Source organism: Hyperolius riggenbachi, chromosome 3 (genome assembly GCF_040937935.1).
Source record: "Hyperolius riggenbachi isolate aHypRig1 chromosome 3, aHypRig1.pri, whole genome shotgun sequence".
Classification (NCBI taxonomy): Eukaryota; Metazoa; Chordata; class Amphibia; order Anura; family Hyperoliidae; genus Hyperolius; species Hyperolius riggenbachi.
This window is the reverse complement of record NC_090648.1, coordinates 424,815,553-424,843,434: the sequence shown is the minus strand read 5'-3', so window position 1 is coordinate 424,843,434 and position 27,882 is coordinate 424,815,553. Positions and strand designations below refer to the sequence as shown.

The 27,882-nt window shown below is 41.6% G+C and overlaps 1 protein-coding gene across 2 annotated transcripts in view; it reads left to right on the top strand.

Annotated features, from left to right (window-relative positions):
• The window catches only part of LOC137564137 (intestine-specific homeobox-like), a 974,377-nt gene that overhangs the window by 374,664 nt on the left and 571,831 nt on the right, over nt 1-27,882 (top strand). For both annotated transcript variants that reach the window (XM_068277567.1, XM_068277566.1), the window contains exon 4: nt 16,495-16,603. The gene's annotated coding sequence lies outside the window, so the exon portion shown is untranslated. The remainder of the gene's footprint in view (nt 1-16,494; nt 16,604-27,882) is intronic.

Genomic DNA, 27,882 nt, shown 5'->3' with positions numbered 1-27,882 from the left:
ATAGTATAGGCACAGTCTGTAGTATCCTCTTCATGCAATACACACGACAAGAGACCCTAACAGTTCACCATCAGCACCACAGCGCAGCCACACTCCTATGCAATGGATGTAATTTCATCAAGAGTAATCTTATTTCCCTGTCCAATCGCAACAGAGATTCCTCAGAGAACAATTGCTTCACATAGGATTTTTCATCACGTTATGTATAGCTATACTTATCGTTCTTCTAAGCAGTTTTCATGCTGGATTGTGCCTTGCTATAACAGTCACTGGGCCCAGGCTATTGTAGTCTTCAGCAGTGCATAAGCCATGCTGGCATGGCGGCTCGGCGTCCGGATGTATAGGTAAGCTGCGTTAATGCATTTCGCCCCGCCCCCGGAGCTTCGGCAGAACGTATGTCACGTACATCCGCAATACATGCGTATTTATAGCTGGAACGCATGACGTAAGGATATTGCGCCATCTTGTGGCCATATTAAGTCTTTCAGGGATTTCCGCAATACATGCGTAATTATCTCCGGAATAGTTGTAGTCATGTTATTGCACCATCTTGTGGCCATACTATTTCTTTCAGGGATTTCCGCAATACATGCGTAATTATCTCCGGAATGGCTATAATCAAGTTATTGCACCATCCTGTGGCTATATTTATTCTTACACCAGTTATATAAAATACAACTAGACCATAACATTACATGCTGCTCATAATAATTATATCCCTTTTTATCTATCCTTTACACATGATCCATTTACAATATAATCTTTAATTCATATCTTAATAGTGTGATGATCCGCTCAGCTGGCTGCACAGGCAAACAGCTGTTTGTCCATTCCTCTAGTCTGTGGGCTGCAGGTCTCTGGAACAGAGACCTGTCTTTCCATTGCAAGTTTCTGGTCTGTTCTCTTGCTGGGGAATTTGCATACATTCGTTATGCAAATCCCCTACCTGCCTTCTTTGATGATTGGCACTATAAGAGCTTTATGTTTCCCAGAAGGCTTTGCTGGTCATTTCCCTTCCATGGTCTGTTCCTGATGGACACTGCTGGAGTGTCAGCCATTGCTATCTAGTATAGTTAATTCCTGGGGGTTGCTTTAGGCTCCCCTTCTAGCCCAGTCAGGTTGTATTATCTGTATTGCCTGTTCTGTCTTGTCTTGCCTGTTGCCATTTTCCTGTCCCAACGGTGGTTGACAGGAAATGGTTCTGATCTCTGTTCTTGGAGTATAGCTGGTGCAGCGGTTGCTACCAGCTATCTCTTCTGTTCTGTCTCCTGGGATCGCGCTAGCTACTTTTCGCTAGCGCTGGGGATTCTTCTGTTCTGTCTCCTGGGATCGCGCTAGCTACTTTTCGCTAGCGCTGGGGATCCTTCTGTTCTGTCTTCTGGGATCGCGCTAGCTACTTTTCGCTAGCGCTGGGGATCCTTCTGTTCTGCTACTCTGTACTCTGTACCTGGATCGCGCTAGCCACTTTCCGCTAGTGCTGTGGATCCTATCTCTCGCTTGTCCCTGTTTTCGTGTGTCTGTCTTGTCCGCTACACTTGCTGGAGGCTCGGTGAGGTAACCGTTAAGCAAGCGCTCGCGTCCTCTGTTTCATGTTTGTCTGTTAATGGTTAGTTAGGCGTGCTTGTCTCTATTGTGCTTATCACGTGGAGATCGCGCATAACCGCGTGCACTGTTGCGAATGAGTGTGGTGTTCGCGGTTAGCTAGCGTTTGTTGTTTTCCGTATCTCCTTATTGTATTATTTGCTGTGCCTTTGCTACCCTCGTATTCTATTCTGATCTGCCTTGTGTCACGTCTGGTGATCGCACCTCTCGCCATCGCGTTCCTAATTCATATCTGCTGTTTGTGCGCGGTCGCGGGGTGGCGACTGGATTGGCGCACACACATACAACCTGTCCCTTTGCTCAATCTCATTCGCAATCGCCTCTCTTGCGATTGCGTTCTGCGCTTCGTACAATTCCTGTCTGGCACTTGTGGAGGTACAGAGGATTGGTTCCTCTGCACCCCCCAGCGCCATCTGCCGACCGGAATTTCCCTCTACAGGTGCGTAGCACCTTTTGCTGGGTGCCTGCAAATATACGCTTGTGGAGGATTTCCGCCATGTCAGCGCACGCGTTGTGCGCTGATCACGGAGAAAGTTCCACAATCGTTACAAATAGTTCCAGCCATAGTTAAATGTATAAAGTGGGAGAAAGAATATAGAACCTAAACATAATAGTAATCATAATCCACCGGGGGAGCCGGCAGCCCACTCAGACCATTGTCAATTACCCAACTATCTACAAGAACACCTTTAAATTTAGATCTGTATTTAGACCTTTTGGGCTTAGTGTATCAAGGACATATATCCAATAGCTCTCCTTCTTGTACAACTGTACATCAGTATTCATGTATCTCGTTCCAGGATTAAGATGATATATAGCCTTAACCCTTAAAGTAGAGTGATCAGCATTATGATGCTCTAAAAAATGGAGAGCCACCGGTGTCTTTTCTATTTCTACATTTTCCTCTTTTCCTGCATCTATTATATTTCTTACATGTTCCTGGATACATAGTCTCATCTCTCTTTTAGTTTTCCCTATGTAGAATTTACCACATGGGCAGGTCATCTGATATATCACATTTTTAGTTTTGCATGTCATTGCATGTCTAATATCATATTCTTTTGTTCCTGCTGAATTCGTAAATTTATCAGTGACTTCTATTAATGGACATATAGAGCAATCATTGCATCTATGCATCCCATTTTTACGTTTGAAAAAATCTTGTCCATGTTTGGTCTTTAATTCTGAAACCGTCAATAAATCAGCTAAATTTTTATTGCGCCTCGCAGTCACAACAGGTCTGGGTCCTACTACTTTAGCAAGTCTCCTATCCTTCTGCAATATAGGCCAGAATCTATATAAGGTATCTTTAAGTCTTCCCCAATGTGGTTCATAGGTTGTAATTAGTCGTGGGGAAGAATTGCAATTTTGTCGATTTTTCTTAGTCAGAAGTATACTTCGATCGGTTTTTAGTGCTCTATATAGAGCCGATTTCAATAATTTATGAGGATATCCCCTGGCCCTAAGCCTCTCCTTAAGGTCATAGGCCTCAATTTTAAATTGTGCTAAATCACTGCAATTTCTGCGTAGTCTTAAGAATTGCCCAATTGGCACTTTCCTTTTTTGTGACTGAAGGTGTGCACTATCATAATGGAGCAATAAATTCCCAGCTGTCGGTTTTCTATATGTCGAAGTTTTCAATTTATTACCTTCTTTTTTGATTGTCACATCTAAAAATTCAATTATTTGTTCATGTACTTTGTATGTCAAGAAGATATTATAATTATTAACATTCAAAGATTTTATGAACTGTTCCAAACTGGTATGGGTACCGGTCCATAACATAAATATGTCGTCCACATAGCGGAGCCACAGGGGGATGTGCTCCCGGAAACGCGGGTCCCCATAGACGACCTCCTCCTCTCATGCGCCCAAATGGAGACACGCATAAGCCGGAGAGCACTCCGCCCCCATGGCCACACCCCTTTTTTTGTCTGTAGTATCTACCGTCAAAAGAAAAAAAGTTGTTATTCAAAATAAATTTCAATAATTGCACAACAAACTCATTATGAGTATCTTCACATGGATAGTAATTATAAAGGTATTTATCTACTGCCCTCAGACCCACTTGGTTTGGGATAGAGGTAAACAAGGATTCTACATCAAGGCCTACTAATAAGGCTCCCTCCGGAACCACAACATTCTGTAGTTTCTCCAATAATTGCATAGTATCAAGTACAAATGATGGTAAAAGTTCAACCATAGGTTTAAGTTTTTGGTCAACATATTGTGCTGACTTCTCAGTTGGTGCGTTGATTGCAGCAATTATTGGTCGACCAGGGGGTCGTTTAGCATTTTTATGTATTTTTGGTTGCATGTACAGTATAGGTACCACAAATTGATCCACAGACAATGCTTTGTATTCACGCTCTGTGAGGACATTATCCAAATATCCCCACTGTAATTTTCTATTTAGGTCCTCTTTTAACCGAATAAACGGATTCACTGTTACACGTTCATAGCATTCGCTATTATTCAACTGACGTAAAGCCTCATCTAGATACATCTAGATTTCATCATAGTCTGATCAACTTGCTATTAGTATGCAGTTTATTGGTTAGGCTTAATTATAGCGTTTATATCTAGATCATGTTGGTCTCCATTTTCTAACCTCTGTGAGTGTATACATTTTTGAGATCTCTTGGCCACACCTAATAGTGTTGTGTGCTTGATTACCTCACGTTCCTTACTGGAGGGTTTTTGAGGAGTTTCCAAAATGGTCAGATATTCATAGATGTTTTTATGTGTGAAGGGGTGAGGACTTTTAGGTGGTTCTTTGGCCGACATTAGCCATCACTGATAGGTGCTAATTTAGCACAATTATACGATATCTAATAAAGATTTATACAATTTTAAATTAACTTTATTGCAGTATATTTTTCCATACTTAATAGTGTGCAGCAATATACCGGTCGGTTGTTCTTGTTTTTATTTTGTTGTACTTTGTTCTCTGGTTGAACGCGATGGACGTATGTCTTTTTTCAACCCAAGTAACTATGTAACTATGTAACTATATATCCTTCGCCTACTGTAGACCACCTTACCTTACCCTATGAGCAGAGCTGGGACAAGGTCCTCCAGCACCCAAGGCTGAGACACCAAAGTGCACCCCTCCATCCCTGCCACCCCAGCCATCACACACTGATTACTATTAGACTAAGAGGGCCACAGGGCCCACAACCTCCCCAACACCTTAATATCTAGTTATCTGGCTTCCAGTCACTGCTATGTATCCCCTTTTCTTATTTATTTCTGCTTCAAACACAATTAGGAATGACAGCTGAATGAATTGTGCACCCCCTCCTACTCTGCGCCCTGAGGCTGGAGCCTCTCCAGCCTATGCCTTGGCCTGGCCCTGCCTATGAGCCTACACTACATACTACTACAGAAAATACTTTGTGTGTAAGCCTTTACTTGTGTAAAATATTTTTTATAACCCCATGTATTAAAGAATGATGCTGATTTGTGAATAAACCTCTTGGTTACAGAGTAATCTAGGTCCAAATAAAGACATCAAGTTCATTAAGTTCAACCTCTGGAAACTCACTGTCCAATCAATTTAAAGTGCAATACATTACAAAATGCTAATATCAGCAGTACTTCACCAGTCATTTTGTAACCTCGTATTTAATGTTATTACAAAATGATCTCTCATTTCAGTTTGCAGCCAGTTAATTTCCCAGAACCCCTAAATAACATATCTTTTACTACATTGGCATTCACTGTAAGTAAAGATTGCCCAGAATTATCATTATGAATGGGTAATTAGCTGCACAAAGCTGGATGCATGGCAGGTCATCCTATAATCCTGCCGTAATCAACAAACCCGACTCCTCCAGCAGAAACACTGTGAAACGGCTGCAACAGTCTGTGCAGATGAAGCCAAGATAAAATATCAGAAGTTGTATTTGCAAAAACCTTGTACCGCTTTGCAGTATCTGAAATATTTGTTTCTCACTTTGCATTTAACTTAAAGTTTGTCCAAGGTACAGTGGCAGGATTGAGTTGGGCATTAATGAATCCCGACAGTTGCCCATATTAATGCAAAATGCGATAACGGCTCAGACGTTAAAAGCACTCTGGCTAAGAGAGGCTATAAAACTCTGCCAGTTTAGGTATTTTTTGACACATGCATGAGAGCGGTGGAAACTTTACAGTGCCAACCAGTAAAACGTCTGCAGAGTGTGCTGAGCTGATTAATCCTGCCCATGGCACGAAATGAAAAGGGAGAGAATTATGTGTGCGAAGATGAAGAAAGACAGCGAGGAAGCGTTTCTGTCAGGAAAAAATGCGATTTTGTTCTCAGGCTGTGTGTATTTCACTTATTGTGCATAATGAGGAGGGATTGATTGTCTCATTTTGCTAGAGGGATACTTCATTCCAACTGTAAACATCCTCCCAGACACAGACCTGGGAAAGGCTGCATAAAGAGTACCTGTCACTGATTTACAGGCAACCGCAAAGTCTCCTTTTGTTCTGCGTGGGTTGATGGAAGCATTATTACCCTTGCACATTTGGTCTTTGTATTGTTGTGACAAGTAATTAAAAAGCCATTTTTGTGGATTGGTGTTAATCTCTAGTGACAACACATACAGAGTACAAACAAGCAAGGGTTAAATACGCTTTGGCCTGACAACCAATTTTTGGGCCTTTCCACTTTGTCAGGGGGCCACAGAAAGTTTATGGCCTCTGACAAGACAGAAGAGCACGTACAACGACTGTCATGCCGAAGCCTATTTAACCCTTGCACGTCGGGACTTTGTGTTGTCTCTAGTGAGTGAGGATTTTCGTGGATAGGTGCCCTGCCTATGCTTCTTTTGAGAACGAATATATAGAAATTAAATTCAGTTCAGTGCGAATGTATGAATATGAAAAGAAAGTGTGTAATGTGATTGGGTATAATCGCTCACTGAGGAGAAAATCTGTGTAATTTTTTTTTAAGTGGAGAGAAAAGATATTTGAAAATAGCATTTGTCATTGACGAGCAGAAAAAAAATTGTATTAGAGTTGATCATATTATTGAATGAATAATTCTTTTAAATGAGCCTGTGTTCTGTATGGTCAGTTTTAGGGTCCCTACAGACACCAGACAGCTGTTGGTTGTGCAGGCATGATCCAGCCACCTTTTGGATCAGTGATGGGGAAACTTCTTTACAGGAAAAATGGCACATTTGCAAATGGACAACTCCATACTCAAATGCAAATTTGAATTTCTATTGGTCATTCCATCCCAGATGACCTTGCATGAAAAGTCATACTGAGCATTATGGGGAACAAGCTTGCTTGATTAACAATTCTATTTATCAATTAACTATTTAACTTGAGATAGGCATTGTTTGGGAAGTGCTTTGAAGTACTAGTGTATACATTTGACTGCTTCTCTCATTGATTACTGTTATCAAATTCCTTTCACACTTCAGTGACACCAAAATCTTACAGACTACATCATGAAGAGAAGGGAGGGATTCCCTGACACTGCACCTGTTAACCCTGTGTGTGAGAGAAAGCTCTCACTGCCTGTCTCTGAGAGCTCTCTGCAAAAAGCAGAGGAAATATATCTGATGTGCAACATAAACATTTGTAATAGTATGTGAAACCCGACACCAGACGCATTTCATATAACTCTTCTTCATTATTACACTGTTCTTAGCATGTCAGACTGCAGAATAAATTACAACTTTTGCCATTTTAGAACACTTGGTTTGATAGTGTTCCTTTATTGTGTGGCCACGAAAGATCTGATGTGAATGGTGTGTAAACCGTCCTCCCGATTTGGCACACCTAAAGTGACACTACACTTCTGTCAAAAACAATACTTTTCATTTAGTCCAGCACTTTACACAGCAAAGTTTTCATCATGCTTACATGGTTTACATGTGCACAATTCCTCCTTGTAAAGAAACTGACGGTATAGGAGTGTCAAAGCTTGTGTCCAGTCAATGGATTGGTTTAGGTGTTAAAAATTAGTAACAGACTCTTGCTCTGTGCAGCTAAGAATGCATACAACAAAATGGTAACTTATGGCAGGCTGTTTATCCCCCCTCCATCACCCTTTACATGGCTGCAGGGGCCTCTGTGCTGCTGTTATCCTCCTACTGTCAAAGTACTTCCTTTGCACTGGATTTCCATTGCACGGTCAATTAAATTATTTCCTTTGCACAGGAGCTCCCTCGCTAGCCAATACCCGCAGCACAGACTTAAAAAAAAAAGCTTATGAAAGTGATCTCAGACAACCCAGTCTGTGCTCTACCTTCTTTTAGCAGCAATAATAATAATACATTTTTATGGCGCTTTTCTCCTGTTGGACTCAAAGCGCTCAAGAACTGCAGCCGCTAAAGGCACGCTCAAGGGACCATCCTGCAGTGTTAGGAAGTCTTGCCCAAGAAGAGCGAGGTGAAAAGGTCATCATTGGGAAAAGCAGCTTGTTGTGCTGCGTGAGTTCTCACAGACTCACAGCCAGCCAGTGTGCTATTATGTTGAGCTGCAGCACATCATGTGAGAACATTAAATGAAGCAGAATAAATTGTCGGGTGCCGTGCGATTTCAAATTGTGGGACACATTCTCACAAGTTTGCCTCAGGCAGCAAAAAGTCTAGGACCGGCCGGCCCTGAGCATTGCTGTTATATAGGTCATGTTGGTACATAGGTCATTCTGGTTAAACTTTATGGACGGATGTCTTTTTTAATTTTTTGCAATAAAAACTGCAGACAGATTAAGTATCTCCAAGAATTGCACTAAATTCAAATTGCACTTCTCTGTAACCTTGGCATCAGTACTCCCTGTGCTCTGTTTAGAATATAGTATAGTTGTATATGAGACTCTTACTTTGCTAGAGGAGTAATTTTTTTGCTAAGGACATTAGGGTAAGAGACTCCTTGTTACTAATTTTCAAAACCTGTGCTAATCTGCGGACCGACACTAAACTCTGACTACATAAACTATAGTCACGCGGATTTACGTACGCCTACTTAAACCATTGTAGGCCATCTTGGTTTAAGTAGGCGTACGTAAATCCGCGTGACGCGTCACAGGCGACCGCGGCTGGTGGAGCACGGAAGTAGTGGCGCTGATGCGTATCAAGGTTTGTATGGAACGCGGCCGATGGATATGATGTGATGTAATGACCCAGAAGCGCTAGGAGCGGCGTGAAGATTGAAGACAGGTGAGACTGCCCGGAGGCCTATAAGCTGATTGGTAAATTGCCTATACTGGGGGAGAAGCCTGGGGTATAAAGGTGTTGATGTGAAGGGGTATCACTAATCTTGATAAAGCCCTTATTGTGGGGCGAAACGGCTGTCGATCTGCTGTTCTCCGCACCTCTCTTCACCTTCTGTACCTGCTGCTGATATTGTGCATCTGGACTGTGATAAGTATATTGTTTTTTATGCTGCCTATCATTCATCCTTTTTTTTTTTTTTTTTTTTATGGAATAGTTCTATTAAAGTTTGAGAAGTTTTATATACGTTCAAACGAGTTGCTCCTGGATCTTTGTTCTTGCATGGATGTCATACTATGGATCTATATATCACTGCCTGGATGTTGCACTATTTGAACTCACAGTGTTGGAGTAACAGGCATCAACTTAGGTGTGCACTCACTTTGTTCTTGGATATGGATAAACATCTACAGTGTGTCAACTGAAACTATATATATATATATATATATATATAGTGAATTAGAGAAAGAGATGAACTAAAAGCATTGAGTCAAGTGGAATCCCCCTTTAAATATAGGCCATGTGGAGAGCTTAACATCCCGCTGATGCTCTGCGGTAACTTATTGCCCTCCTTTGATCACGGACAATGCCGACAGCACAATCCATCTGCACCGTGTATCATTGCAGTGGAATTAATCCTGCAGCTGCCAGACCTGTCAACCACACTATGACGATACTATTAATAAAGCAAAACACAGAAGGATTAGCGCTGTCACTGGAAATGTACGGCATTAAGAAGGTAACTTTTCCTCGGATCCTAACACTGCTGTCACAATGTACCAGCAGCCTGCCGCAAGGCACACAGGGCCTTACTATTGCAGATAAGATGCTTTCTCACTCAAAATTCATTTTCTGAGATAAAAGGAAAGAATGGAAAAAAATACCTGGTGCACAATATCGAAATCCAAACAAAGGATATGTAATAAACATTGTCCACCGAGCAATACCACAGCCCGGCCTCTGCTAAGTCAATATAGATTTCATCTTGAATATGTGAAATTGAGGGGAAAAGCAGAACAATGCAAGCACCAGGCGGAATTTAAGACTTGCAGATGCTCTTCAGAATCACAGAGACAAAACCACTGACAGAAGAGGGAAATAACATTGATTATCTTGCTGCATTGAAAACTGCCTAGGGGTCAGCAAGTGCAGAGATCTGAATGACCAAACTCTGATGCCTAGACAATGGAATCAGAGAATCTCCAAAATGGCAGGTCTTGTGGCTGGAAGTGATGCGGAACTGATGCATACCTCCCAACTTTTTGAGATGAGAAAGAGAGACGCTTTAGCCATGTCCTTGCCACACCCCTGATCACGCCCCTGTCACACTCCTAGCCACGCATACCATAAAGATTTCATAAGAAAAATATGTTGTTTTATAATTCAAGCCACACTGGTCCTTTCTATCCTGGTTCATTTTCCTTCATATTAACATTTTAAAATTAGTAATATATCAATTTAAAGAGGCACAGACTAACCAGGAAGCTCGTGGTGACCCAGAACTCATTGGAGTGTGTAAGGGACTACAATGGTCCTAAAAGCCCCCTTACTAAGATGTTAAGAAAAACAAAAGTTTGCTTTCCTAAAACAGAAAGAATTTGCGATAATTCAGGTTGGAGTGAGCTTGAGATGTCTCCCAGAGCAACACTGCTGAATATATGCAAATAAACCATTGTTACCCTTAGAAGCTAAACACACCTCCAGAACCGCTGGAATGCAATGATGTGTCAGCTTGTTAATTTGTACAGAGCCATTATAATCCAACATGCATACAGACTGTTTCGGATTGTTTGATCCTCATCAGTGCATGGCATGGATTAATTTGGCTCTTTGGAGTAGGGCTTGTAAATCCGAGAGGCACAGACTAACCAGCAAGCTCATGGTGACCCAGAACTCATTGGAGTGTGTAAGGGACTACAATGGTCCTAAAAGCCCCCTTACTAAGATGTTAAGAAAAACAAAAGTTTGCTTTCCTAAAGCAGAAAGAATTTAAAGGATGGGAATAAAGTTTAGAGTCAATCAAACATTTTTATGTAGAGAAATATATATATTTACAGAGAAGGGGGGACAAAGTCCTGAAACAGGGACAAATGAGGAGGAAAGAGGGACAGAGGGGCAGGGCTCCCAAAGAGGGACTGTCAAAAAAGGGAGCTATGCTGATGGACAATGGGCATATGACTATGTACTGCATAGAACAGTACAAGCTAGCAGTGGCACACCTACAGAGCCATGGGCCCCGGTACAGAAATTTTACATTACCTCCATCACCACACCCCAGCTCTGTATGTATAATGATGCCATGATACAGGCAAAGCTGCTTACTAAGGATAGACATTTTGTCAGAGAGATGTAATTAATAGGTAATGGTAACCACCACACCTCAAATCAGTGAGATAAACTGCTAAATCCATCAGTGGAAAAAGTTAAACAAAACACCTCGGTTTCCAGGCAACAATATAATCTGTATATGGTTTCATCTTCAGGAAATTTTTGTTTTTGTTTTGTGTATACTAAAGACAGGAAGACTTTAAATGATTTCGTATAATTTATTTACAAAAGTAAAAAGAGTGCATTTATAATAACAAACAATCAATATCAAGTAGATGCCAGTCGTTTGCCTGGTCTATTAAACATCTTATACTGTTACATAGTTACATAGTTACATAGTTATTTTGGTTGAAACAAGACATACGTCCATCGAGTTCAACCAGTATAAAGTACAACTCCAGCCTGCTCCCTCACATATCCCTGTTGATCCAGAGGAAGGCGAAAAAATCCTTACAAGGCATGTCTCATGTCTATGTCTCAGCCTAGCACTAGGCAGAGCCATAGACACTTGTTGCTGTATGCTCCATCCCCTATTGCCTGATGAAGCAGGGCCACACCTGCGAAATGCGTTACGATGACCCTTTGGAGTGTATATATGAATAAATTTGCTTGTTGATATAACATCAACCTGTTTTTTTGTGTCTGCTTGGAGGGGGGAGGTCCACCACTGCCTCCCCCATTTAAAAAAAAAATGTTTTAGCTACTTTTATCCTTTTGGCGCCTCTGTTCATTTCCACATCTTATACTGTATGGCTTGCATAACATAAAGGATCTAATGCTAACGTCTTGGTGCCCAGCAGATAACACGATACACCTTTGCAGGTCTAGGGGAATTCATGCCTTGAGAGGTCAAAACCATTTTGGTGGTACAAGGGGTAACAAACAGTGGTAACAAACAAACAATAAGTAAGGAGATTAAAAAAGTCTGCAGCAATGAAGCAAGAAAGCTTAAAGATGAGGTGGTTGGCAGGGCGGGATTGGGTCTGTGGGCAGACCTTCTTCCCCTTTTAAGGTGCCAACACATGCACAATTTCCCCTAAGTTTTGTGCCACTCACCAGGATTGAACTGAAGCCTGCAGGTGACACTGCGGACCCCAGTATTGTACAGATGCGTTACTAAACAGCAGCCAAGCAACACGTTCTGTATCTTAGAAGAAGGGAGGCAATGGCAGAGCTGGGACAAGGTCCTCAAGCACCCAAGGCTGAGGCACCAAAGTGTGCCCCTCCATATCTCCACCCCAGCCACAACACACTGATTGCTATTAGACTAAAAGGCGCCCCAGGGCCCTCAAACCCCCCAATACCTTAATCTATATTTATCTGGCTTTCAGTCACTGCCATGTATCCCCTTTTCTTATGTCTTATGAGAGAAATAAGAAAAGGGGATATATGGCAGTGACTGATAGCTGAGAGAGATGTGCGCCTCCTCCTACACTGCGCCTTCAGGCTGGAGCCTTTTTCACCTCTGCCTCGGACCAGCCCTGGGCAACGGCGCCAGGAACAGTGGCTTCAGTGGATGGGGTAAAGAGGTGGATGGGGTAAAGAGGTGGACAAATCCAGCGATCATTAACCTCCTACGCACGCTTGGGCTAGCCGCTGAGAGCTCTATGCAGAGTATAGCTTGCAGCGGGTGTTTGTACTCACTTCCCGGGGGATCCAGACGTCAGTAACCATTCTCCTTCCTGTCCTTCGAGACTCTGAATCACTCTGGTGAGATCGCCATCATCGATCTCACCAGAGAGTTTCAACACCACCCGGAGGATGGAGGTAAAATTGAAGCGATTATGCCCAGGGAGGTGAGTAAGGGCAGGGGCTGCTCCTGCAGAGACTCTGGCGGCATGATTTTTTCTTGATTTAAGGGTCTGAAACATTTTTAAAAGTTTCTAAAATCTGGAAATAATCATACCGCCAGGGGAGTTAAGCAACCTTGGCAGACGTTGGGTACACCTGTACACACACTAAATTTTTGATCTGAGCTTGCCCTGACCAGCCACCTCGACCCAGAACAGTCTAGCGTGCGTATGGGTATTTATTTACAGGTAAGAATGTATCATCCATATAACTTGGGGGAGGGGGGAGGTGCTGCAGCTCAGATGTTCACATCATTTTGAAAAAGCGCAATGCTGCGAAGCAGCTGCTAAGGGTTCCTTTTTAAGCTTTGGATCATTGCTGTTTCCTTTTTGTTGTTTTTTTCCCTCTGATCGTCTGTTACTGTCAGTATGGCTGGTTTATTAAACAGCATCTGCCAGTTCTGAAAATGAATTTATCAAAAAAAAAATGATTTTTACTTTCATTAAAACATGTTTTTTAGATGTACAAATTAATTACGATGCTGGAAAGGATTCTTTTCAATGTATAACTTCGTAACTCCAAGTGACAATATCTGCATCTAGATTTAAAATAACAAATGTATAGGCCATTCGCACTCCGGTTTCAAAGACACTGAGCACAGGCTAAATTATCAGTTTACTTAATTACTATGAGGCCTGGGACCCACTACAAAGTGCTATCGCAATCGCTAGCGATTTGTGGTAGCGCTTTGCAAGCTATTTTGAGAGCGATTTTTCTGCTCCTATACAATACATTAGAATGGATGCTGCATGTCCTGCAATTGCGATTTGGCTAATTGCAATCGCTCTAGTGCAGGGATGTCAAACTGGTCCTACGAGGGCCGAGGTCCTCACACATTTTTGACACAGCTCAAATGAATTGATAGGTGTGAATCAGGAAAGGTGTGGTCCATCAGGTAGAACACATTTCTCTCTTTCTCAGTCCATCCGAAACACTGGCATGGATCTGGCCCTCCAGGCCTGGAGTTCGACACCTATGCTCTAGTGCAGGGATGTGCGTTGGGTACATTGCAAAGGACTTCATGGTTGATCCCGACTGCACTACATTTTCCATTCTGTATATTCAATTGTGCTCCTAAAAAAGTGTGGCTCTAGTGGAATCTGTCCCATCCATTTACATTGGCAGAGTGTTTAGGGAAATCTCTAGTGATTTAAAGCAATCCCTAAACGCTCAAAAAAGCTCTCCAGCCCTGAGGGTCCTGAGGCAGTTTACATCCACACAGCAGCTCATGGAGGCGATTCTGACATCTGCAAAGAAATTTAAACAGAAACTCCAAAAACGCAAAAGTTCAATGGATGCAAGAATTGTGAAGCTGCTATCAAATGTAACTTGACCTGTTAAATCAAAAGCTATTTCAATTCAAAGACATCTTAAAGGAGTTGTCAGGGCAATTTGAAAAAAATAAACGCTACTTACTGGGGACTTCCTCCAGCCCCAAGCTCCAAGGACCTCCCTCGCCGCAGCTCTGCCCGCAGCCGCTTGCCGGAGCTCCGACCCGGTCCCCGGCGATGACGTCAGAGCGACCTGGAAGTCGCTCTGTACTGCGCCTGCGCGATCGGCGCTGTCAATCACCGCCACGTGGGCCAGAGCGGACTGCGCAGGCGCAGTAGTTCTGACGCAGGATGTCTAACGCAGTAGTGCCTAACGCAGGATGGCGGTCGTGGAGTGGCTTTCTCGTTCCTCCAGGACACACTGGGGCATCATTTTGCGATGTGCGAATAGCCTGCCAGCCACATTCGGAGCTGGCAGGCTGAAAACAATAAAAAAACAGCCAAATCCCTTGTACAGTGCTGCGATCTGCTGCAGCGCTGTAGAGAGGACAGCTCTGTCACTGAGCTGTCCCCAGGAGAGGCACACAAGGATTGGATCTCGGGGGAAGGGAGGGGGGAAAAAAAGGAAATGAAATAAAAGAAAAATACAATTTAAATTAATTTTTATTAAAAATTGACTTTGCAGCAGCAATCAGATGCCACCAAGGAAAGGAGGGCAGATTCAGATTCATTTGGGTGCTAAGTTGTATGGATATGCAGCGAGCTTTTAAAGCTGCAGAGCACTGAATTGTAAAAAAATCACCTAGTCACTAGGGGGACGTAAATATCCTTAGGGCCCATTCACACTAGAAGCGCTTTGCGGAGCGTTTTGCAATTGATTGAAAATTGCTCCCAGTCACTTTCATTAAAATCACGGTAAAAATCGCAGGAAAATCGCTGCGATTTCGCAATCGTGTGCACGAAAATTGCGCCAATTTTTCTTCGATTTTTACCACGATTTTAATAAAAGTGAATGGGAGTGATTTTAAAAAACGCTAATCAATCGTAAAACTCTCAGAAAAGCGCTTCTAGTGTGAATGGGCCCTAAAGCTGCAAGTTCATAAAAAGGACCATTTTTTAGTTCTTTACAACCCATAAAATGTTTTGAAACTGTGTTGCGTAATAATTTAGAACAGTACATTTTACATTTTTTTAAAAACATACCGTTATCATTGGGAGGTTTATTCAATAACATTCAAATTATACTCTAATGGTTGATGACTCAAAAATGATGCAGACTGCCACTTGCATCAACTATTTAGGGAAATCAGAGAAAAATATAATTTGCATAATAATTTGAAACGTCGTGTATACTATGAACATATGGGGGTAGAATATTTTGGTGTGACACTGTACTGGCCGTCCTTTTTTTGCTCTTGTTGCTGTTTATATCCATCTACTCAGTGAGGTATTTATCCATATTATGGGTAGCAAGAAAAAAGGGCACCGGCGGCTAGTGGACGAAAAGGGCACCGCCATAGACTCTAATGCATTTATCTTTATTATGGCAAAAAAAAGCAGAAAAAGATAAATATCATTACCAACAGTAGAACATTAAAGTTTTTTGAATTATGTTATCGTTTAAAAGCTTGCAACATTATAGTTTTTGTCATATTATTTCGTTTGTATGTACAAATTTTACGTTTTCAAAGATATAAGTTTTTCTATGTGTGAAAGGGTGTTTCTGCAGAGTGGTTAGGGTTAGGCACCACCAGGGGGGTGGTTAGGGTTAGGCACCACTGGGGGGTTAGGGTTAGGCACCACTGGGGGGGGGGGGTTAGGCACACCAGGGTAGTGGTTAGTTTTAGGCACCACCAGGGGAGGGTTCTGTATGAGAGTAGGGTTAGGTTAAGCTGTATTGTTGAATTAAGTAACGATTTTTAACGTTAATATATTTTTGTTATTAACTCCCGCCTGTTTTAAAACGGTATTTATCATTAACCAATTTCGTTAACAATGTTTATTGAAATTTCGTTATCCACCGGCGCCAATTCGTTATCCAGCTGGGCCTTTTTATCCTGGCTCCCTTTTTTTCATGCACCCCATTTTATGGGAGTGTTCATTTTAATCTGACCTCCTAGAGGTTTTTTTGTTGTATGTATAACATGTTTTATATAGTGGTGGTATGCACTTTCTGATTGGATAATTGACTCCTAATAACTAATTTTGTCTTCTTTAATTCACAGTGATGCTCCAACAGTCTTCTGTCTGCCTTGTTGCTCTGAGCAATGCCTGAAGAAGGACATTAAGCAGCCAGACTAGTGTCATCTCAGCGCACATGAGAACTAAAATGAGGTAAAGCAACATGGATTAGAGCTATACACAGGCTATGTAACAGGAAAAAAGGGCGCCGGCAGCTAGTGGATAAAAAGGGCACCGCCATTCACTCCCATAATAAATATCGTTTAATGGGCGCCGAACAGGAAAAAAGGGCGCTGAAGATTATTAACGTTTTACAAACGGCGCCCGGAGATTTTTAATGTTTTATACCTGTGCTTGTGATGATTTAAGTTTAGAAAATGCGCCCGTGACGAATAACGTTTGAATACTAAACATATTTATCGTATTTAACTAAAACATTATTTAAAATTGTATCCCTTACTGTTTGTAAAACATTATTATTCACAAAATAAAGCGATCAGTACCTAACTTAAATTGCAATACATTTTTTGACAGTCACTATTTGTAAAATATTAAATTTCCACACAGTAAAATTAATTAAAATTTGTATTCCTTAATGTTTGTAAAACATTATTATTCACAAAATAAAGTGATTAGTACGTAATGTAAATTGCAATATATTTTTTACAGTCACTATTTGTAAAACATTATTATCCACATAATAAAGCGATCAGGGTGGTTAGGGTTAGGCACCACCAGGGGGGTGGTTAGGGTTAGGCACCACCAGGGGGGTGGTTAGGGTTAGGCACCACCAGGGGGGTCTTAGGGTTAGGCAGCAGTGGGCGTCTAGAGGTTAGGGATAGGTACAGGGGAGGGTTCTGTGTGAGAGTAGGGTTAGGTATAGTTACAGTACAATATACACCACCAGGGGGGTGGTTAGGGTTAGGCACCACCAGGGGGGTCTTAGGGTTAGGCACCACCAGGGGGGTCTTAGAGTTAGGCACCACCAGGGGGGTGGTTAGGGTTAGGCACCACCAGGGGGGTGGTTAGGGTTAAGCACCACCAGGGGGGGGGGGGGGTGGGCTTAGGGTTAGGCACCACCAGGGGGGTCTTAGGGTTAGGCACCACCAGTGGGGGTCTAGGGGTTAGGCATAGGTACAGGGAGGGTTCTGTGTGGGAGTAGGGTTAGGTATAGTTTTGGTAAAATTTTTGTAATACTTACTAATGTTTTACAACACTTATTACGAACGTAGTTATATTTATATCATCGTTATAAACAATATTTTCAGATTTTATTATAAGAAGAAACAATAAATGAAGGTTACTCACAATAATATACAATTCTAACGATTAAACATATATTATCGTTTTTTTAACAAACGTAATTATAAGTTTCACTTTTGAAATGCAGGATTAAAGTTTTCACAATTGCCGATTTCATGCACATTATTTAGATTTATAAATTTGTAAAACATTATTTGTAAACGAAATACAACACAATATTTTTATAAATGGTGTTACTGCTTATCGTTTACACCCCGCGCCCTTTTTTCCCGATGCCCTTTTTTGATGTATGCATCCACAGGGCCGTTTTAGGCATAGGCACACCAAGCAGATGCCTGGAATGACACCTGCTGTAGGGGGGCACCATTGAGATACTCTCAACACACTGTGCTTTATTGAATTCCTATACATAACTACTAATACTATTAGTAAAGGCATGCATCATCAACACCTAAATGGGCACTGCTGATTAGTATAACAAATGGGGCCTGAATAGCATAATTATATGACAAATGATATTAATGTACGCAGGGGCAAACGCAGGATTTTTAAGGGCGGGATTCCTGAAAGGTCCAGAAGCACGTATGTCCCCGAGTGCTTCCGAATACAGGTGGCTCCATACTGCCCATGTACAAAAGTGTGCTGGCGTATTACGGAGCTGCCTATCTTTGGAAGTGCTCAAGGACACGAGTGTTTCTGAGGGCTTCTGGTAGCAGCAAATTTGAACGGGGTACAGCACTGGAACAACTCCCCGAGAGAGGAACGGGAGATAGACTTAGTTTGGACAATTCAGTGGAATATGCCACATAGTATCACATAGCGCAAGCGATACCCATATGATGCAGGGATATATGCATCTGCGGAAGATGGCGGCGCTATATAAATACTAAATAATAATATTTTGCCTCACCAGAACTGCACTTTTATTTAGCTTTCCTGTATGACAAGAAGACACAGCCAGCCAGCACCAGGGAAAGAGGGAAACAAAGGTGAATAAAGGAGGCTGGTGCACACCAATAGTGCTTCTGAGCGTTTTTCAAATCAATAGTGATTAGAAAAGCGCTTGGCTAATGTTACCCTATGACAGTGTTCTCACAGCAGCGTTGTGACTTTCTCAAAATTGCAGGTATACTGCATGTAGCATGTTTTTGAGCGATTCATTCAAAAATCGCTCTGAAAATCGCTTCACAAAATCACATTCACAAATTGCTAGCGATTGGTATTGTCATTTTGGCGTTGCACTAGCCCAGAGAGAGGAGTGGAGAAATTGAGGATAGCCTGAGATGAAGCAGAGAACTTATCTGTATTGCAGTCCCACATCAGACAGGTTACTTGCCTGTAATAGGATTCCTGTCACTGCCAGTCTCTCATACAAGTCAGAAAGAAGCCCTCCTGGAGTCTAGGGACTGTCAAAAACTTTTCAACTTGTTTAACACCTTATCCAAACATGCAGTCATTATAACAATGGGGAGAGACCAGAGAGATGTTTGCCCACGGACCCTGAGTCCAGGCAAGCTCTGCATCATGCTGTGCATATTTACCAGCTTGCCTGCCCTCTAATTGCATCATGTCTTACACTTCTGTGCTGTGGAGAGTCTGGAACTCCAGAATCAACATTCTCTCACTGCAGGCTGCATCTTCTTGTGGGGGAACCTCGGCTGCCTCTCTCATTCAATTAGCTGGAGGGAGGCACCAGAAGTAAGAAAGGAGGGAGAATGAGGCTGTTTATATTATGCGGGCTTCCCTGCCTGAATACACAGCTCAGTGCAGGGGGGGGGGGGGGTGTTCCAGACACCCGGAATAGCCCCCTCCGTTCACCAGTGGTACTAATTAAGCTGTAATTGATTTAGATTTGGTCTGTATTGATTGTTGCGACTCTTCTGGATGTCCATAACAATATTCTGACCTGTACAGACCCAGGATAATAAAAAACAGAATAATGTTTTTACAAAGTAGCTATACCACTCCACATAACTAAAGGAAGAGATCTTGTATACAACAGTTTGTTATTAATGCCTGCAAAACAAATTAATGTACATTATGATCTTCCTATACACAGCATGTGGAAAGGGAAGGAGAGAAAAAAACAAAAGGGTGCCTTGTCTGGGGATCCAAACTGTCCAGAAACAGCCCTGGATATCTAGATAAACACAAACCTTTGTATGGTACCAATAGAGTCAGTAAGAGACTAACCAAAATCTGCCTGGATGTGTACTAACCTTTTATGTAGCATCATGCTAATTTTTAATTATTTGAATATATATTTATTATATATTTATATGATGATTCCTTCTATCTGTTAAAAATGAGTCTGGATAATTGGAGCCGTGTTTCAGAGTGGGAACACACTAGGCAGGATAGGTAGCGTTAACGCGTATAATATAAGTTAGTGGGACGCATGACAAAACGCATATATTCGTGTTTTGCAATGTGAGTTTTAGAAAAACGCTGAACTTGCTGCATATTTTTCTAAAATGCATCTAAAACGCACTTAATGTAGGTCAATGGTGATGCAAAAGGTATAGCGTTTTATTGTGATTTGAAACGTTTTTGTAGCGCTTTATTGTAGTTTGGTTGAACTTGATGGACGTATGTCTTTTTTCAATCCAAATAACTATGTAACTATGTAAGCGTTTTGTATGTGCTTTTTTTTTTTTTTTACAAAAAACAAGTTTGATGATGTATTTACACTTCTTGTTGACTTCCTAGTGATGAGCTTTAAACGCATATAAAAAACGCATACAAAACACCCTTAGGATTCATTTGTGGGAAACGCAAACACATCAAAATGCAAGCAAAACACGTGCGAAACGCAAAACGCAAATGCACTTAAAACACAGAAACACGTATGCAGCAACACACAACCTGTGACGCAATGCCTTGTGTGTCCCCCACCACACAATTTGCACAACTGACATTAAGCTCAAAAAGTTGTTTTCTTTAGCCCTAGCAACAGTGCTCGGTGTACCCTGTTGGGAGTACAGTTGCTATGAGATCATCCAGAAATTCCCACCTTGCTGCAAGAGTAATTAGCTGCACAGGGTGAGAGGATGATTACTCATTTTCAAAACCTGGGCTAACCCTTTCACTAGCATCAAACCTTGACACTCCTGTCTGCCAGTTGCTCTCAAAAGCCCCGTGGAATGCTTATGTTTTATATGCACATAGAAGCAAACTAACCAAGCTGAAATAATGATTGGAATTATACAGGTGCAATATACAGAGCCAAAGTGAAAACAGAGTTTTTCTCAACAAAAAGTGGAATTTCCATTTAGGCTACATTCACAGTGGTGTGTTGCAGTGCGGCGTAACGTCCACATTGTAACGCAGAACATCACATTGCACAATCACCACCTATGCCATGTTCACGGTGCAGCCGGTATTGAACATATGGCATTCCCAACAGCATATATTACTGCAAAACAGTGACCGTAAAGCATACTTTTTATTGACTGTATGATTCACTGTATGCAGTGCAGCAAAACCGTGATAACTCATATATCACACCTTATCAAAGATATCACACCTTATCAAAGTTAACTATGCAACTCTGATCAGGCGTGTTAACTTTGATAAGGTGTGATATCTTTGATAAGGTGTGATATTTGAGTTATCACGGTATAATGAATCAAGCCCAATGTGCGGTGCGACTTTCCCATTCCAATGTGTTCCTGCTTTTACAAGGAACACACTGCAATGCCTACTGTAAACCTAGCCAAAAAGTAAACCTGAGACAGAGGAACAAATTCTATTTTACTTGGGGCTTCTTCCAGTCTCCTGTAGCCTTCCAAGTCCCTCGGCTTCCCCTCGATCTGCTCCATTGTGCCACTTGCGCCTCACTAATTGTGGTTCCGTAGCCAGGAGCGTTCTGTGCATGTGCAGCTCATAAAGACTTAAACTGAGCATAGGCAGAATGCTCCTAGCTACAGAACTGAGATCAAGGAGGCACACGGCCTGGGCCACGCTTGTGCAATTAGCATTCTTTTGGAGGTGCACAACGGAATGGATCAGCAGAAACTGAGTGACCTGTAAGGCTAATGCTGGACATACACGGCACGATTTTGCCGTTCGATTCTCCTGCTCGATTGATTCCCCGCTCGATTCTGCAGGTGATTCTCTTATCTTCCAATCATTTTTCTTATCTTTTTGCATTGTCCTCAATGCGGAATTGAGCGGTGAAATGATCGGGCGGGAGATCAGGAGTGTCAGAAATTATCTATCAAGCCATCTAAATAGCTCAGAATCGAGCCGTGTTTTCCCAGCATGAGGCTAGGTTTCCACTTGTGCTTTTTGTGTCATCCTATTTTATTTCCATTCAATGGAATTTTTGTATGCCTTCGTACACATGAAAAGATCTGAGGTCCTGCATCATTTTTTCAGACATTGCGTACAATTCACGTACAATGCTTTGCATAGGCAACGCATAGCAACGCACATTTTAGCGTTAATTTGCATGCAAATTTGCATTGAATACATGGTTACAGGAAGTTGTCAGTAGTCATGACTAAGCTGTTACTAGGCAGATTCTGTTATATTTGACTAATGTGAATATTCCCTTACGAAAATTCACATAAAATACGTACAAATTTACAAGCACATTTTCACCAATAAGAAAAATCTTATATGATTTTCTAAACGCAACAATTTCACACTACAATGGAAACGTAGCCGAAGTGGAGCTGGCAGAAGCCTCAGGTAAGTAAAATAGAACTTTTTCCCTCTGTCTCAGGTTTACTTTAAAGAGTAACTGTCAGGCTGCAGAAGCTAATTTAAACCTCTATTCTCCTGCGTTAAACAGTTTAGAAGGAAGCTCAAAAGCCATTAGTGAAGATAAAAATCTCAGTTACCTTTGATGTGTGCTTATCAGCAAGTCTGTTATAGACCCATAAAGACGCAAGCCGCATACTAAACTGCAAAGCATTCTGGGGCCCTCCCCTCGGCTGCTAATGAGAGGTTACAGAAGCTTGTAATCAGTCCAGCCTGTAGCACTGATAAATCTCGGGGCAGAGTACTCTGCAGGAGTCAGCTATTGTTCCTAGCCACATGGCTCATTAATATTCACTGCACACTGTGTTGTTCAAGTAGGAGCTTATCTGTGATCAGGAAGCAGGCAGGAAATGACAACACATTTGACAGACAAACATGGAGCCTGCCATGAGCTGTCAGGAGCATCTATCTCTGCATATACTATATACAAATTCTGTGAAATCCAAACGTGGACAGTGAAATGCATATGTAATGTAAGTACAGCCAATCTTTAGCTACTGATATATGTGTTTATTTTCTCTGAGACCTTATACCTAACAGCTCCTCTTTAAAGAAAACCAGAGATCTAAAAAAAAAAAAAAGTGTTATACATACCTGGGGCTTCCTCCAGCTCCATGTGCACGGATCGCTCCCACGCCCCCCAGCTGCCTGCTGCTCGGGTATCGAGTGCCGTTAGTTCTGTCAGTCATGGCCAGTCTGCGCAAAAGGAAGTGCTCTCTCTACATATCTTTCCAGCGGCCAGAGATATATTTTTTAAAGTTGTAAAAAAATGTAAAAAAAAATTTGTTCTGTTTCTGGTAACTTCCAGGAGAGTGTACAGCAACATCTATTGGCCAAAAAGTAATAGTAAACAAATAAAAAGATAAATATAAACACATGTAATATTTATTAAAACCCTATCCCCCTCCCCTAGTAGCTGCAACATCAAACATAAAAAAAAAAAAAAAAAATGAACATTTTAAAAACATGCATAGTTACCTTAGGGCCTGAATGTTTTTAGTATGTATGTTATGCTGGTATATTACTGTTATTTTTGCTTATATGGGTTTGTAATTAGTGATGGACGCAAAATTGAAATAATGCATCTTTCTTTCCAAATAAAATATTGGAGCCATACAATTAAATGTTGCAACAATCGTGACAAATGGGCAAATAAAATGTGTGGGGTTTATGCACAGTAGAATGTTTTATTTTAGAACTGTAATGGCCGAAAACTTAGAAATAATGATTTTTATTTTTTTTTCTTATTATTCCCATTAAAATGCACTTAGAATAAAATAATCCTTAGCAAAATGTACTACCTAAAGAAAGCCTAATTGGTGTTGAAAAAAACCCGAGATATAGATAAATCAGGTGTGATAAGTAGTGATAAAATTGTTGTCAAATGAATGGGAGGAGCGCTGACATGGGAAAATTGCACCTGCGGGCTGAAGTGGTTAAGGTAATGCTAATGGGTGGAAGCAGCAGAGATCAAACGGGCAGCATGAATAAAAATAATATGCTTGCATTTTTAACCCCAATATATTTAAACCACTATAATAATAACAGTGCCACAGACACTCAGGCTAGGTGCACACATGACATAACATGAAAAGCTGCATTTTATGTCACATTTTATGTTAATGTTGTGTGCGATTTTGGTGTATTTTTGGTGCGTTTGCAGTTTTTTAACGCAGATGCATTTTTCAAGCATTTGTGTGCGTTTTAATGCGTTTGCGGTTTTCATATATAAAACGCATATGCGTTTTGATGCGTTTTTATATTCACATTAATGCAAATCACTAGTTTATTATAGTAGTTCTGATTATTGTTGTTTTTAATTTGCATTTTTATGTATTGTTATTTTATGCATGGTCAAACCATATGCTTTATTATTGCTATGTCAAATGTAATCTTCATTATTTCTCTACATTTTATCTATGTATGAATCTGACTTTCCTATTTGCAATAAAGACCCAGTGAAAGAAAAAAAAAGTATCTTTATCAGTAAGTATCAGGAAGCAGAAATACATCATAAATCTTTATTTTTTTTAAAAAAAAAAGCTTAAAAAATGCATACAAAACGCAAAACATTGTGTTTCCATTGACTTTCATTATGTGTGTTTTTGATGTGTTCATGCACAATGTGCAACAAAACTAGCGATTTAAAAAATGCCAAAGTACAAACGCATACCCATGCATTTTTTTTTATGTGGCCCATTGAGTTACATTGGTGCATAAAATGCAGCGTGTGCACCTAGCATCAGTGCAGGGTGTGCAATGTCCGACAGAAGAAACAAAGGCATGAAAACATTACAGTAGGACTTTCATCCCCTATTACTGAACACCTGTGATTTTTATAACTTTATTCCCACACGTTATCAGCAGAGAATACACTCACTCCCTCTAAATCCCCTTTGAACCTCAACTCTGCTCAGTCCTGTCCAATTACCACTGTCTGCTGATCCTCTGATGGGAGGGAGCGAGGATGCTCTTTTTATATCATAAAGAAGACAAATTACGTGGCATCTTCACAACCTGATAACCAAGAGTGCTGCCAAGCGAGTATGTAAAGAAAAACAAGAGATGGGTGTCCCACGCAGTCATCGATGGGCTGTGTAATAACTGTTATCTCTTCTGGCCTTAAAGCGTAACACTTTTCTAACACGGTGGCGTAGTGGTTAGCTCTCTCGCCTTGCAGCGCTGGGTCCCTGGTTCGAATCCCTGCCAGGGCACTATCTGCAAAGAGTTTGTATGTTCTCTCCGTGTCTGCGTGGGTTTCCTCCGGGCACTCCGGTTTCCTCCCACATTCCAAAAACATACAGATAAGTTAATTGGCTCCCCCTAAAAAAAATTGGCCCTAGACTATAGTACTTACACTACATAATATAGACATATGGCAATGGTAGGGATTAGATTGTGAGCTCCTTTGAGGGACAGTTAGTGACAAGATATATATATATACACTGTACAGCGCTGCGTAATATGTCGGCGCTATATTAATAATAATAATAATAATAATAATAACTCAATAATATTTTAAAGTATGTTTCTTTGTCATTTTACAACCAGGTAGGAGTTTACAAAGCTGACTTTAAAGAGGAACATTACCTAATGATAGTATACTGTAGCGGTAAAAAATAAATCAAACCATTGCAAAGTTAAAAAAATAGAAGATAGACAAAATTATTGATACTCGCTGTGTAATATAAATGGTCCTGTTGTTAAAGCCTCTGTAAGGCTGCAAGTCAGCAGCTTTACTGGTGGCCTTCTTGGAAAAAAAGGGAATGCACCAACCTTATCTGTAAACACACCCACTAACAATGTGATAGGCTAAAAGGTTGGATACTGCTTGCTTAGCAGTTGGAACCAGCTGTTACTTCCCACCATGCAACAAGGTTCACAGACATGAAATTGTTAGGGCCATGGTCCTGACATCACAATGTGGGAGGGAGTTCACCACAACATATGAGCTGTACAGAAGCAGAAGGTCCGCACTTGTCCAAGGGTCAAAATCTTTATTTAGGACAAATCAATGACATCGCATGCATCAAAAAGCTGACATGTTTCGAGCTATACTAGCTCTTAATCATAGCTGATCAAACAATGGTAGAAAGTCCCCTTATATAGTGGGACATCCTTACACCTGTGCCTCTGAACCCCGCCCAAAGGAGGGGAATAATGGTCGTTCAGGTACAGGTGCAAGGAGAGATAAATATCTCATATCCAACAATGTGGAAATACATACAGCTGGAAATTAAAACTCAATGAGAATAAAACCATAAAAATACCAAGGAACAGGCCTATACTTTTCAGAGAAAATACACCACAGGTCCCTGAGGTGTTATATAAGGAAGAGAGGACACTCTAAATGAGGGATGAAAGCAGGGAAGAGAGACCCAATACTGAGGAGTCTCAGGTAATAAGCGCCAGGTCCCATTTGGCATTTAAGCCCTGTGGGAGCCTGGTGCCTAAGCGATGGATCCACATGGCTTCCCTCTTCAAAAGAATTTTATAGAGATCCCCACCCCTTCTGGAAGGCATGACTCTTTCAATCCCCTGGAACACGAACCCCGCCATGTCCCCACCATGATTGTCTCTAAAGTGTTTGGCCACATTGGAGATATTAAGAGTGGACCAGCCTGCACCCAGATAGTGTTCGGCTATTCTCTGCCTCACGGGTCTCGTGGAACAACCCACATATTGAAGAGAGCAAAGACTGCAGGTCACCAGATAAACAACATATCTGGTGCCGCAGTTGATAAATTGCTTGATGCTAAAAGAGCAACCGTTTGAGGCAGAGACCACCGTTTTCGATTTCCGATGTACATGGCAGTATCTACAGGTGGAGGTGCCACACCTAAAGGACCCCACTACTGATAGCCAAGTTTTTAGAATGGGCTTGGAGTCATACAGACTAGGGGAGAGAATCTGTCCCAGGGTAGGGGCACGTCTGCTAGAAAACCTGACACCATTTTTAAGAAACGGTGAAAGGCCTGCATCCCCCTCCAGTATTGGCAAATATTCTGTGATAATATTGATAACATTCTTGTATTCCACTGAATGCGTGGTCACAAATGTGGGTCTATACTGACCATTTTTATGTTGCCTGATAGATTGTAGTAACTCCAACTGGGATTTATGTGTGGCCCTAGATCTTCCCCTCTGAATAGACCATGACGGATAACCCCGGGCTCTCAGCCGATTCTCAACAATATCCAGTTCACCCTGCAAAGCGACTTCATCAGAGCAATTCCGTCTTGCCCTAATGAACTCCCCAACAGGAATACTCCGTATTGTGTGGGCTGGATGGCAACTATCCGCTCTTAATATAGTGTTGCCACTACACGGTTTTCTGTATGTTTTAGTGTCGACGGCCCCTGTATGGATATTGCCTTTCAGAATCACATCCAAATAACTAATGGAGGTTGTGTTTACTACATAAGTGAACTGGAGGTTGAGATCATTAGTGTTGAAATAACTGACCAAGCTCTCTGCACTCAAAGGATCACCCCGCCAGACGATCAAAAGATCGTCGATGTACCTCCCATACCACACAACATCCTCCAGTAGATGGCAGGCTCCCCCAAATACATGGCACTCCTCCCACCACCCCATGTATAAATTCGCAAGGGATGGTGAGAACTTAGCGCCCATGGAGGCTCCCCGCCTCTGGAGAAAAAACCTGCCGTCAAACATGAAGTAGTTGTGGGCTAGGAGGTACTCGACGACCACAAGAATAAACATCCGAAGATCAACGGAGTATTCAGAATATCTGGCTAGATGAAACTCAAGTGCCTTTAATGCCAAATCATGTGGGATACAGGAGTAGAGGGACTTGACATCTACTGTGATCCATGAGAGACCGGGTTCCCACCTCAGGCCACCCATGCTTGCTAAAAGGTGTTTCGTATCCTTAACAT